This window comes from Balaenoptera acutorostrata, chromosome 9 (genome assembly GCF_949987535.1).
Source record: "Balaenoptera acutorostrata chromosome 9, mBalAcu1.1, whole genome shotgun sequence".
NCBI classification, from domain to species: Eukaryota; Metazoa; Chordata; class Mammalia; order Artiodactyla; family Balaenopteridae; genus Balaenoptera; species Balaenoptera acutorostrata.
Genome location: NC_080072.1, coordinates 51112739 through 51124384, shown reverse-complemented (window position 1 = coordinate 51124384; position 11646 = coordinate 51112739).

The following is an 11646-nucleotide window of genomic DNA, read 5'->3' as shown; positions in this document are numbered from 1 at the left end:
TATATACATGTATATATATATTATTTTTCATGTTCTTTTCCATTATGTTTTATTTCAGGATATTGAGTATAGTTCCCTGTGCTATACAGTAGGACCTCCTTGTTTATCCATCTATGTATAATATTGTGCATCACCTAATCCCAAACTCCCACTCAATCCCTCCTCAACTTACCCTCCCTCTTGGCAACCTCAAGTCTGTTCTCTATGTCTGTGAGTCTGTTTCTGTTTTGTAGATAAGTTCATTTGTGCCATATTTTAGATACCACATATAAGTGATATCATATGGTATTTGTCTTTCTCTTTGTGACTTACCTCACTTAGTATGATAATCTCTAGGTTCATCCATATTGCTGCAAATGACATTATTTCATTCTTTTTTATGGCTGAGTAGTATTCCATTATATACATATATATATACACACACATATATATGTATATATGTGTGTGTGTGTGTGTGTGTGTATTATATATCAATGAACGTTTAGATTGTTTCCATGTCTTGGCTATTGTGAATAGTGCTGCTATGAACATTGGGGTGCACATGTTTCTTTTTGAATAGAGTACTGTCCAGATAGGTGTCCAGGAGTGGGAGTGCTAGATCATATGGCAACTCTATTTTCAGTTTTTTGAGGAACCTCCATACAGTTTTCCAAAGTGGCTGCACCAATTTATAGTCCCACTAATGGTGTAGGAGGGACACTCCTACTCTCCACACCCTCTCCAGTGTTTGCTATTTGTAGACTTTTTAATGATGGCCGTTCTGACTGGTGTGAGGTGGTACCTCATTGTAGTTTTGATTTGCATTTCTCTAATAATTAGTGATGATGAACATATTTTCATGTGCTTATTGGCCATGGCTGTGTCTTCTTTGGAGGATGTCTATTTTTTGACTGGGTTGGTATTTTTTTGTTATTGAGTTGTATGATCTGTTTGTATATTTTGGAAATTGAGCCCTCGTCGATTGCATCATTTGCAAATATTTTCTCCCAGTCTGTAGGTTATCTTTTCATTTTGTTTATGGTTTCCTTTGCTTGCAAAAGCTTATAAGTTTGATTAGGTCCCATTTGTTTATTTTTGCTTTTATTTTTATTGCCTTGGGAGACTAACTTAAGAAAATATTGCTATGATTTATGTCAGAGAATGTTTTGCCTATGTTCTCTTCTAGGAGTTTTATGGTGTCATGTCTTATATTTAAGTCTTTAAGCCATTTTGAGTTTATATTTGGGTGACATGATGGAGTGTTCTAACTTGATTGATTTTCATGTGGCTGTGCAGCTTTCCCAGCACCACTTATTGAAGAGACTGTCTTTTCCCCATTGTATATTCTTGCCTCCTTTTTTGAAGATTAATTGACCGTAGGTGTGTGGGTTTATTTCTGGGCTCTCTATTCTGTTCCATTGATCCATATATCTGTTTTTGTGCCATTGCCACACTCTTTTGATTACTCTAGCTTGTAATATTGTCTGAAGTCTGGGAGGGTTATGCCTCCTGCTTTGTTCTTTTTCCTCAGCATTGCTTTGGCAATTCTGGGTCTTTTATGGTTCCATATATATTTTAAGATTACTAGTTGTAGTTTTGTGAAAAATGTCATGGGTAATTTGATAAGGATCAGATTAAATCTGTAGATTGCTTTGTGGACCCATAGAAGTTTTATTGAAGTAGAAGGCCCTTGAGTGTAATGTATACTTTATATTTTAGAGCAGTTTTGGGTTCATAGCAAAAATGAGCAGAGGTTACAAACTTCCTATATATTCCCCATCCCCACACATGCATAGTTGCCTTCATCACCAATATCTCCCAAGAGAGCTGTACATTTGTTACAAGTGAACCACTTAGATGCAACCTACACCCAAAGTCCATGGTTTACATCAGGGTTCTCTTGGTGTTGTATGGGTTTGGACAAATATATAATGACATGCATCCACTGTTGGTATCATACAGGATATTTTCACTGCCCTAACATCACTTTGTGCTACCTACTCATCTTTCCCTATGCCTAAGCCCTACTACCACTGATCTTTTAATTGTCTCGATAGTTTGGAGATTACAGTAAAGGGAGGAGATGGATCTGAACCAGTAACTTTCAGGCTGTGCATGTGTTGCACAATCTAAGCTTCAGTATCCTCTTTTTGAAAATGGAAGTAATGATAGTAACTCCTCATGGGTTAGTTATAAGGATATAATGAGATGATGAATCTAAAATTCCTGCATAATCACTGGCACATAAAAAAACAATTTGCATTTTAATAACCATATTTTATCATGCACTGAAAGGCCTATGGGAGGATCAGCCATAAAGAATAACTGTGGCAAGTTCCTTGGAAAAGCCAAAGAATGTCTGCAATTGTGCCTCATTCGTAAATGTACCGGCCTCAGCTCTAGAAAACACTCTCTGTCTTCTGCTTCTCTGTAGAAAGTCATATCAACAGAGCCAGCTTTCCTCTGTTCTCCTTGGCTGCCCAGTACCCACCCATGTACATCTGAGGCTTTTTAACGAGTGACACCCACCTAATTATAGTCTTGTGATGGTAAAAGTCTAAATACCTCTAAATATTTCCTTGTATAACAAGTAAAAAAATTATAATCATAGACTCGGTTGTGCAAAATGTAACTTACTTCATTCTTTCCCTTTCTGCATTATTTATGCACAATGGGGGTTAGAATAATAATAAAATCAAATTGAGTTGTAGAAGATAGCACTTCCAACCAAATCCAATCAACTTTGGATTTCTTAGTCAATTCCAATTTATAATTTAGTCTGATACAGGATTAACTCCCCCCCTCCCCCCACCACAGGAGTTTTTATATCACCATCTTCCTTGTGCTAGATTTAAAACTGCAGTAGGGGATGGGTGTGTTCTCACATGATTGCCACCTTGGTACTCATATGGGAGAGGACTGTCTCCTGCTTCCTTGTTTCTCGGCTGGCCTCAACCCCAGATACATCTTATGCTGTAATTATGGTATTTCTTCACACTGTGGCCTCTGGTACATGACCTCCTTCTACTAGAATCTCTAATACTGTTGATCCACTGAGATTGCAGTCACAGCCCCATAGGACCCTGGCAGAGACTGTCCACTCTATCTTTCTGATACTCATCCCTTTGTCTCAGCTGCTGAACCCTCTGCAAACTGACCTGACTGATCACTCTTACTCTCTCTCAGCCAACTTATTTATTTTACTTATGCCCCAGGAATGCTTAGGATCCACTTCCACGCCACTTGGAGGCTTGGGAGCCTCAGTTTAAGGAGTGGGAGGCATGGTCCCAACTAATGTTCATCCTTCTGCCAGGCACAGAGGATCTTTGTGCCTAACCTAATCTGAAACCAGGAAGATAAACCTGTTCTGCCATATCAGATGCCCTTATACATCTTTTGTCATCTTTCTGGATCAAAACTTTTGAATTTAAAAGCCAAGAATTTTGTGTCCTGCTAAAGGGGCACCATAGGGGGCCCTGGCTGCTCTGATATCCTTCTATGACTGGATTCTAGAATTGTTGAGAATTCTAAAATTGTTTTTAGATATTCTGCAGAGTCATTTCTCAAACTCAAAATATAAGATCTGAGAGATCTGTGTATCTGGCAATATTGCCTATGAGCACAAATTTCCTTGAGGGAATAATATGGTTGATTGTTCCATTTGGATCAAGTGAGTCAGTTTTCCTTGTTGAAGAAGTAAACAAACATCAGCTAAATATAAAATTAAAGATACAGTTGTGAGCTGGATGAGACTCTTGGCAAGGACTCCTCCTTTTCAAGGAATAGTTTCTAGATTAATCCTGATTTGTTAAAGAAAGTTGGGTGGGTATGAAATTAATCGAGGTGAGATATAATCATTCAAAAGATACAAGCACCTCAGTATGTGGTATAGGCAGATTAGACAGATATGATATAGATAAGTAGACATTCACCCAGGAGCTAATGTTATTCTCAGTTTGGTTTGTCCAAGATTTCTCAGATGCATATAATGTGGTAAGGGTATTGTACCATATCGTCTTGGCTGAGCTGGAACTATGTTTCCCAGAATTCCTTTCCCAGTGTGGTTTCTGGTTATGGCTGGCCAAAAGACACATTTTTGTCAGATTGGAGGGCAGAAATGAAACAGCAGCCATTGTTTTCTAAAGGTTGGCATAGAGTGCCAGGGGCTGCTTCAGCTCACACATTTTGCCCCTGATCTGTGAACTCACCTTGTTGGCATGAGGTAGCAGCTGAGCCCACAATTCCTTCATCTCCTGCCACATCTCCTCCTTCCATTTCCCCAGGTCCTGGGCCAGGTGTGTGTTCAGCTTCACGGTGAAGCACAGCTCCTTCTGCCAGTCACCTGCATTCTAGAGGTTGGAGGCAGTAAGGGAAAGATGTGGATTCTAGGCTTCCTTTGTAGGTTCCAGTTCATCCTGGGAAGTTGCTATTCTCCACTCTTTTGGTCCATATCTAGGGTTTTTTTTCCTGAATGTAGGCCCTGCTGAAATACAGGGCCACTGCAGGTCACTTTCACACACAAAGACAAGAGTCTTCTATACAATTCACCAGCTCTCTCAGTTGCTTAAGGTGTAATCACTATAATAAATCCCTTATTCCACATCATTCATAGTGGTTCTGCCTCCCTGATCAAACCATAACTGATTTTTCAGGTCTCTTTCCCTATCTATCATCATCCAGTCAAAGCAGGAAGGAAAATCTATAGTCAGTATTGCTCTGTACATTTTCAGTAAAGACAGAATCTTATTTTTACCTCTTTAAAAATTCATTTTTCCCCCAGTCCTTTTGGCAATAAGAATTTCATCTATCCATAGTACTACAACAGCTCACTAAAGAGACATGTTTTACTCTGAAACTAGAATAAAAAGTTACCAGCTAAAAGTTAAAAGTCAAGCAGATTTGGGACATGAGTTATTGCAACACAGGCTCTGGGGAGGAGGGTCTATGGCATTAAGGTATTTCCTGTACTTGAGATTACAAGGCTATAACTAGAGGGAGGCACTGGCATACCATTGAGAAAATATAAGATTTAGTCTCATGACACTGTCATTTATTGAACATCTTTTTTTTTTTTTTTTTGCCAGATACTAACCTGACTACATGATATAAATTAACTCATGAAATTCTCAAATTCTGTGAGATAGATACTATTATTCTCATTTTGCAAGTGAGGCAACTAACTTTGGGGTTATTTAATTTCATAAAGTCTCATTGACCTGGGTTTTTTGTTTTTTTTGTTTTTTTTAAACTTTTTATTTATATTGGAGAATATAGTTGATTAACAATGTTGTGATAGTTTCAGGTGTACAGCACAGTGATTCAGTTATACATACACATGTATCTATTCTTTTTCAAATTGTTTTCCCATTTCGGTTGTTACATAATATTGAGCAGAGTTCCCTGTTCAGTATAGTAGGTCCTTCTTGGTTACCCATTTTAAATATAGCAGTGTGTACATGTCAATCCCAAACTCCCTAACTATCCCTTCCCCCAACCCTTCACCCCAACCTGGTTTTTTAAATTAAAGTATAGTTGATTTACAACAGTGTGTTAATTTCTGCTATACAGCAAAGTGATTCAGTTATACAAACATATACAGTTTTAAAAAATATTCCTTCCCATTATGGTTTATCATAGGATACTGAATCTAGTTCTCTGTGCTATACAGTAGGACCTTGTTGTTTATCCATTCCATATATAACAGCTTACATCTGCTAACCCCAGCCTCCCACTCCATCCCTTCCCAAACCCCTCCCCCTTGGCAACCACCAGTCTGTTCTCTATGTCCATGATTCTGTTTCTGTTTCATAGATAGGTTCATTTGTGTCATATTTTAGATTCCACATATAAGTGATATCATATGGTATTTGTCTTTCTCTTTCTGACTTACCTCAGTATGATAATCTCTAGTTGCAACCATGTTGCTGCAAATGGCATTATTTCATTCTTTTTTTATAGCTGAGAAGTATTGCATTGTGTATATATTGACCTGGGTTTGAAACCTGGTTGTACCATTGTGTCTACAAAGTTCTGTTTTCACTGTCATGCTATCACTGTGCTACTACTCCCTCTGTTGTGACATCCTTCGTTGAGGTGAACCAATAATGTAGAAAGAGGATTGTTCAAAAGACTTGTTTTGTTTAACCAGAGGTCCTGCTGGCTCCTAGAGTTTAGGACAGGTACCTCATAGTAGATCAGTCTCACTTACTCTCATCTATTTCAAGGAAGTTCGGTTCTGGATAATTCTATTTTGAATCATGAATGAGAGAAATGAGAAAAATAATACTTCTGTTTCTGTATTAACTCTAGGAAGAACTTCTGAGAAAGATTAAATGACCAAAATTTATAAGCGTTAGTTTGTTTTAAGGCTTATAGGCCCAAACCAGGAAATTCCTCACTCAGATAGCTCTTTCTTAGCTTGACACACCCTCTGTTGAGTGCCTCCTTATCTTTCAAGGCTCTTTCTGAGTTAACAATATAGTCTTACATAAGAGAGAGATCTTGACTGGCAGGCTTCCCCAGGATGAATCTTCCCAAGCCTCCCTGAATGTCTAGGTTTCTGAATTAAAACTTTTTGTGTAAAAATAAATACTTATCTATAAAAATCAAGCTATGACATTTTATGACTATATTTTAAAAAACAGTAATTCATTAGTACTCAACTATATACGACCTTGAATGAGAGATTTACCTACTAATTTTGGGACTTCAGTGGCATCTGTAAAATGAGATTTTAGCAGATCACCCCTAAGCTCCTTTTTAAGTCCTAAATTTAAAAGAAATAGTGGGTCTCACCAAGGGAAGAGAGGGGTGGGCCCTTTTACATGCCTATGAGGACCAGATATAAGAGCAATATTCCATTAAGGATCTTTCAGCAGACTTAGCTCCTGGATTTTTATCCCTCATTGGATGATTATGGAAACTGCTGTTTCTGATCATGATACAGGATTTAGAAGTTTTCCTTCCATTCTTGTCTTTCATTCTTTTATCTTTCTTGTGGGTGATATTGCTGGTAATGGCAGAAACTTGGAAGTATAGAATAGTATAGACTGTAGCCAGAGTCAGAAGTTGGGAAGAAGCAAGATGTCAGTCATCAAATAGTTTGCAATTAGACTCACGACTAACTCTTAGGCAAAACTTTGAAGCAACCATCAGAAAACCAAGCAATTACCAAGCTGGAATAGGGCACAGAGTTAGGGCAGAGTAGGCTTTTAGGAATGGGTGCTGAGAGAGACCATGGATGAAAGGTTCTAACTCTAGCATTCAAGTCTCTTTGGTGCTGGTCTCTCACACTTGGTCTCCTATCACATTGCTCTATAGCTCTCATCCTGTAATTCATGAGTACAAGAATACCACCTGTAATATTAAGGGCTCAATAAATGTTTGGATATATAGATGGATGAATGAAAAAATTTCTCTAAGTTCAGACTGATGAGATGATCAAATTGTGTATGACTCAGGGATTTTACAAAGTGATGTAGTTAAGATGTTACTGTCTTGAGGCTTCAGAAAAAACTTAAGAGTCGTAGGCGGTTATTGGTTCCACCAATAGCCCAAGCCAAGTGCTGACAATGGACTTGGCGATCATTATTAAGGATCAAATATTTTGGTACTTATGTTATCTATAAGCTGACACTGCACCATGCATATAATATTAGTTCCTCGATTAGTGCTTAACCTCATGAGGGATTAAGATAGGTAAAACCACTTTAAAGTCCTACAGTGGAAGCAAAGTTGTTTGATCTGCATTGAAGATAGGTCCATCCAAATCCTGCCCATTCTGGAAGTTTCAGATCGAACACCAGGGTCTGCATATGTGTTTTAGAGAATAGATTCTCCAACTTTTTGCAAGTGAACTCCTTAAATGCATGAAGACAAATGCAATCTTTCAAAATCAAGTTTACATCTAGAATCTTTATCATCCCATTAAATAATTCCAAATATGTAATTCCTGGGTTATATTAAATATGGCCATTTAAAAATAAAACTGCTACATTAAAATTTTAAATATATTCAATGTTATAAAAAATAATTGATACCTACCATTACCTGTTTAAATTAAGAACAAACTCTTAACAGTCAGAAAATTTATATCATCTTTTTCTTTTTAAAATCATAGCATTTGTCTTGAAAAAGAAGTGACATTACAGCCTCAGTGTCACAAAAACTTCAGAAATAAGGAGGGAAACAAAGCCAGGACCAACCAACCATTCTCAGAGGGAGGTCTCGGCATTACAGGAACTCACCTACCAAAAATGAAACTAGACATCTCCCAACCTGAGATCACACCTAAGGGAGACCTTCTCTCAGACTCCTAGGCTCTAGTCGTGTGGTTTACTGAGGCAATGCTGTACTGAGGGTAGCAGCAAGGGTCACTCTTCAGTCCAGTCCTAGTTTTACTCACTGAGCTTCTCAAACACAATTGTGCACGAAACTCCTCTTTAAACAATGACTATAGAAATACTTAGGATTCAACTCTACTTGGTATCACAACCACTTAAAAAATACACCAAATGCCATCCCTGGGTAAAGGCGGGGAGAGTTAACCCTTGGATTAGAGCAGAAATCAGAACATGCTTTCCCAAGAAGGAGGTAAGAATAGCTGAAGTAGACTTAAAAAATTCAAGTCAGTGTACTGTAAATTTGATCATTCGCATGTTTATGTGTATATATGTATGTATCAAAGACCATAGCCAGATTCTGGCATTTCTACCTTCACGGAATACAACAAAAATCAAGAATGACATCAAAGTAGAAGTAGTCATTGGAACATGAGAAAATGTGGAGTTGGTAAAGGATTGAAGAAATCATGAAGTGATAGACTATCCATAAACTGTAGAAGTAGAAATCTGAATTTAAACTATTGAAGGTGTGTGTGTGTCTGTATATATATGTGTATATATGTATATATATATATGTATATATACACATATTGATTACTGTATTATGTAAACAAACAATAATATGTACTTTATCACATGGCATTATATTAGTATTTTATATTATAAAACATACAATAATGTAAATATTAAAAGGCTTAAGAAAATAGGAACAAATGGAAACTTTAAGATTCTTCCTTTACCTGAGTAGACCATTTTGTGCCCCTGTTTTGCAGACCAACCTTTTTAGACAACTGGGGACTTTGGAATCTATGAGAATATATGCACCACTTTGACGTCTTCAGTAGTTTAAATTCAGATTTCTGCTTCTACAGTATATGAACAGTCTATCACTTCATGATTTCTTCAACTCTTTACCAATTCCACATTTTCTTAGGTTCTGATGACTACTCCTGCTTTGATGTCATTCTTGATTTTTGTTCTATTCATAGAAAGCCAGGATCTGACCATGGCCTTTGATTCTTTCTATACTATCTGATTAAGTGATCACATACACTTTAAAAAATCTGACTTCCAATTTTATGCAAGTGGTACCCCCCAAAATACATCAAACATATACATCCATGGGAGCTAGAGTTCATAGGGCAGAGTACCAGAGAGGAGAGAGCTGCAGAGAGAGAGAGAATGCATTGGAGATCTTCAGTCTTCATCTGAGTACTGTTCAGTGCTTACATGGGAGGAAGATTACCTGAAACTAGGGAAAGGCCACTCAAAATCAGAGGAAACAATCTCCAATACTCATACAAGGCTGGGAATAGTTTCTGTTCCCAAAAGCCAGAGTGGAAAGCCTCGTAACTTACGAGTCATCATAGATTTTTCAAAAATGTTTTTATTCAGTAGTGGTAATAAATTAAGCCTGAACTAAAAGCTTCTCTAGTCCTGAATAATAAAACCTAAAAGCAAAACCTGAACGGAATGAAACTGTTTTCAACAACTTAACCATGTCCCAGAACAAAGCTCAAGAATATATATAAGAATACAAGAATAAAGATGCAGACGTAGAAAATGGACTTGAGGACACGGGGAGGGGGAAGGGTAAGCTCAGATGAAGTGAGAGAGTGGCATGGACATATATACACTACCAAATGTAAAATAGATAGCTAGTGGGAAGCAGCCGCATAGCACAGGGAGATCAGCTCAGTGCTTTGTGACCACCTAGAGGGATGGGATAGGGAGGGTGGGAGGGAGACGCAAGAGGGAGGGGATATGGGAATATATGTATATGTATAGCTGATTCACTTTGTTATACAGCAGCAACTAACACAACAATGTAAAGCAATTATACCTCAATAAAGATGTTAAAAAAAAAAGAAAGAATACAGGAGTATCCAGTACCCCCAAATTCAACACAACTGGCATTCAATAAAGAAATTACCAGGAAAATATACGTAATAAAAATCAATCAATCAAAACCAATAAAATAGGTACCTGTGATAAAGTTAGCATATAAAGATATTAAACAATTATAAAAATATTTTGTATATTCAAGATGCTAGAGAAAATATTGAGCATGTTAGATACAGGCTTCAGAAGATGTAAAAAATAACCAAATCAAATTTTGAGAGATGAAAACCACAATATCTGAGATGAAAAAAAAAAGCACATTTATCTATGAAAATTACAATATCTGAGATGAAAAATACAATAGAGGGAGGTAACAAGCACAATAGTGATGCAGAAGCATTCCAAGCAAAACACATGAAATGATATTCAAGTACTTTGGTTACTTCTAGTGTGTTTGCTAAAATGTAGACTGAAGCTTGATGTCCTTGTTTTGTTAGTCGGTATTCTGAGTCTGTTATCTGGTCATTTCCAAGCTATCAATGGGCTGGGGCTGTCCTAGCTAACATAGATGTCTGGGTCACTCAGTGATTCATGTAGAGGCATTGTCTGGGCAACTTACTGACAACTACTCAGGGTCCAGGAAATCCAGAGCTAGGGTGCATGAATGATAGGAGGTGTTGTAATTAAGTTTGAATTCGTTCAAATGCATTTTCTGTATCCTCTTGTATTTATGTAATGGTAAAACTTCAAGTCTAAAAATAGATTGTGTGTACTGTTCTCATGAGGGCTGTGCTCCATCTAAGCACACAGTGTTGGTATAAGATAGGAAATAACTATTTGTGAATAAAGCTAACAGTGCATACTGTTGTTTATTACATGGTAATGGAGTTCATATACTATTAGACTTCTATGTGGGACAAAAATCACTCTCTGTGGGAGGGTATGAGTGTCACCTAAAAGGCAAGGTCATTCCTGCACCAAACATAGGGACAAATCAGATCTTATATCCTGGGAATACTTAATCAATTATATTATATTCAATTTACTAAATAATAATGACAGAAACAATTATTTCCCAGAATGTACTGTGGAACAAATACCCACAAAAATCTCAGTGGCATACAACATAAAATGTATGTTGTACATACATAAAAATGTATCTCTCATACATCTGGAGATTGGCTGAGATGACTGCTGATCTCAACTGGATTTGCTTATGCATCTGAAGGTCAGCTGAGGATCTGATGATCCAAGCTGGGTTTGGCTGTGAGGCTGTGCTTCAAGCTGCAAGTTGATCAGGCAGCTCTGCTCCACTTTTCCCTCATCCTCCTTGGACCAGTGTGCTAACCAGGGCACATTCTCATGGGGCAGCAGAGTCAGAAGACAACAAGCCCGACTGCATAAGCAAATTTCAAGCCTCTGCTTGTACCACATCTGCTTATACCCCATTGATCAAAGTGATGCAGATGGCTATCCTCATGGT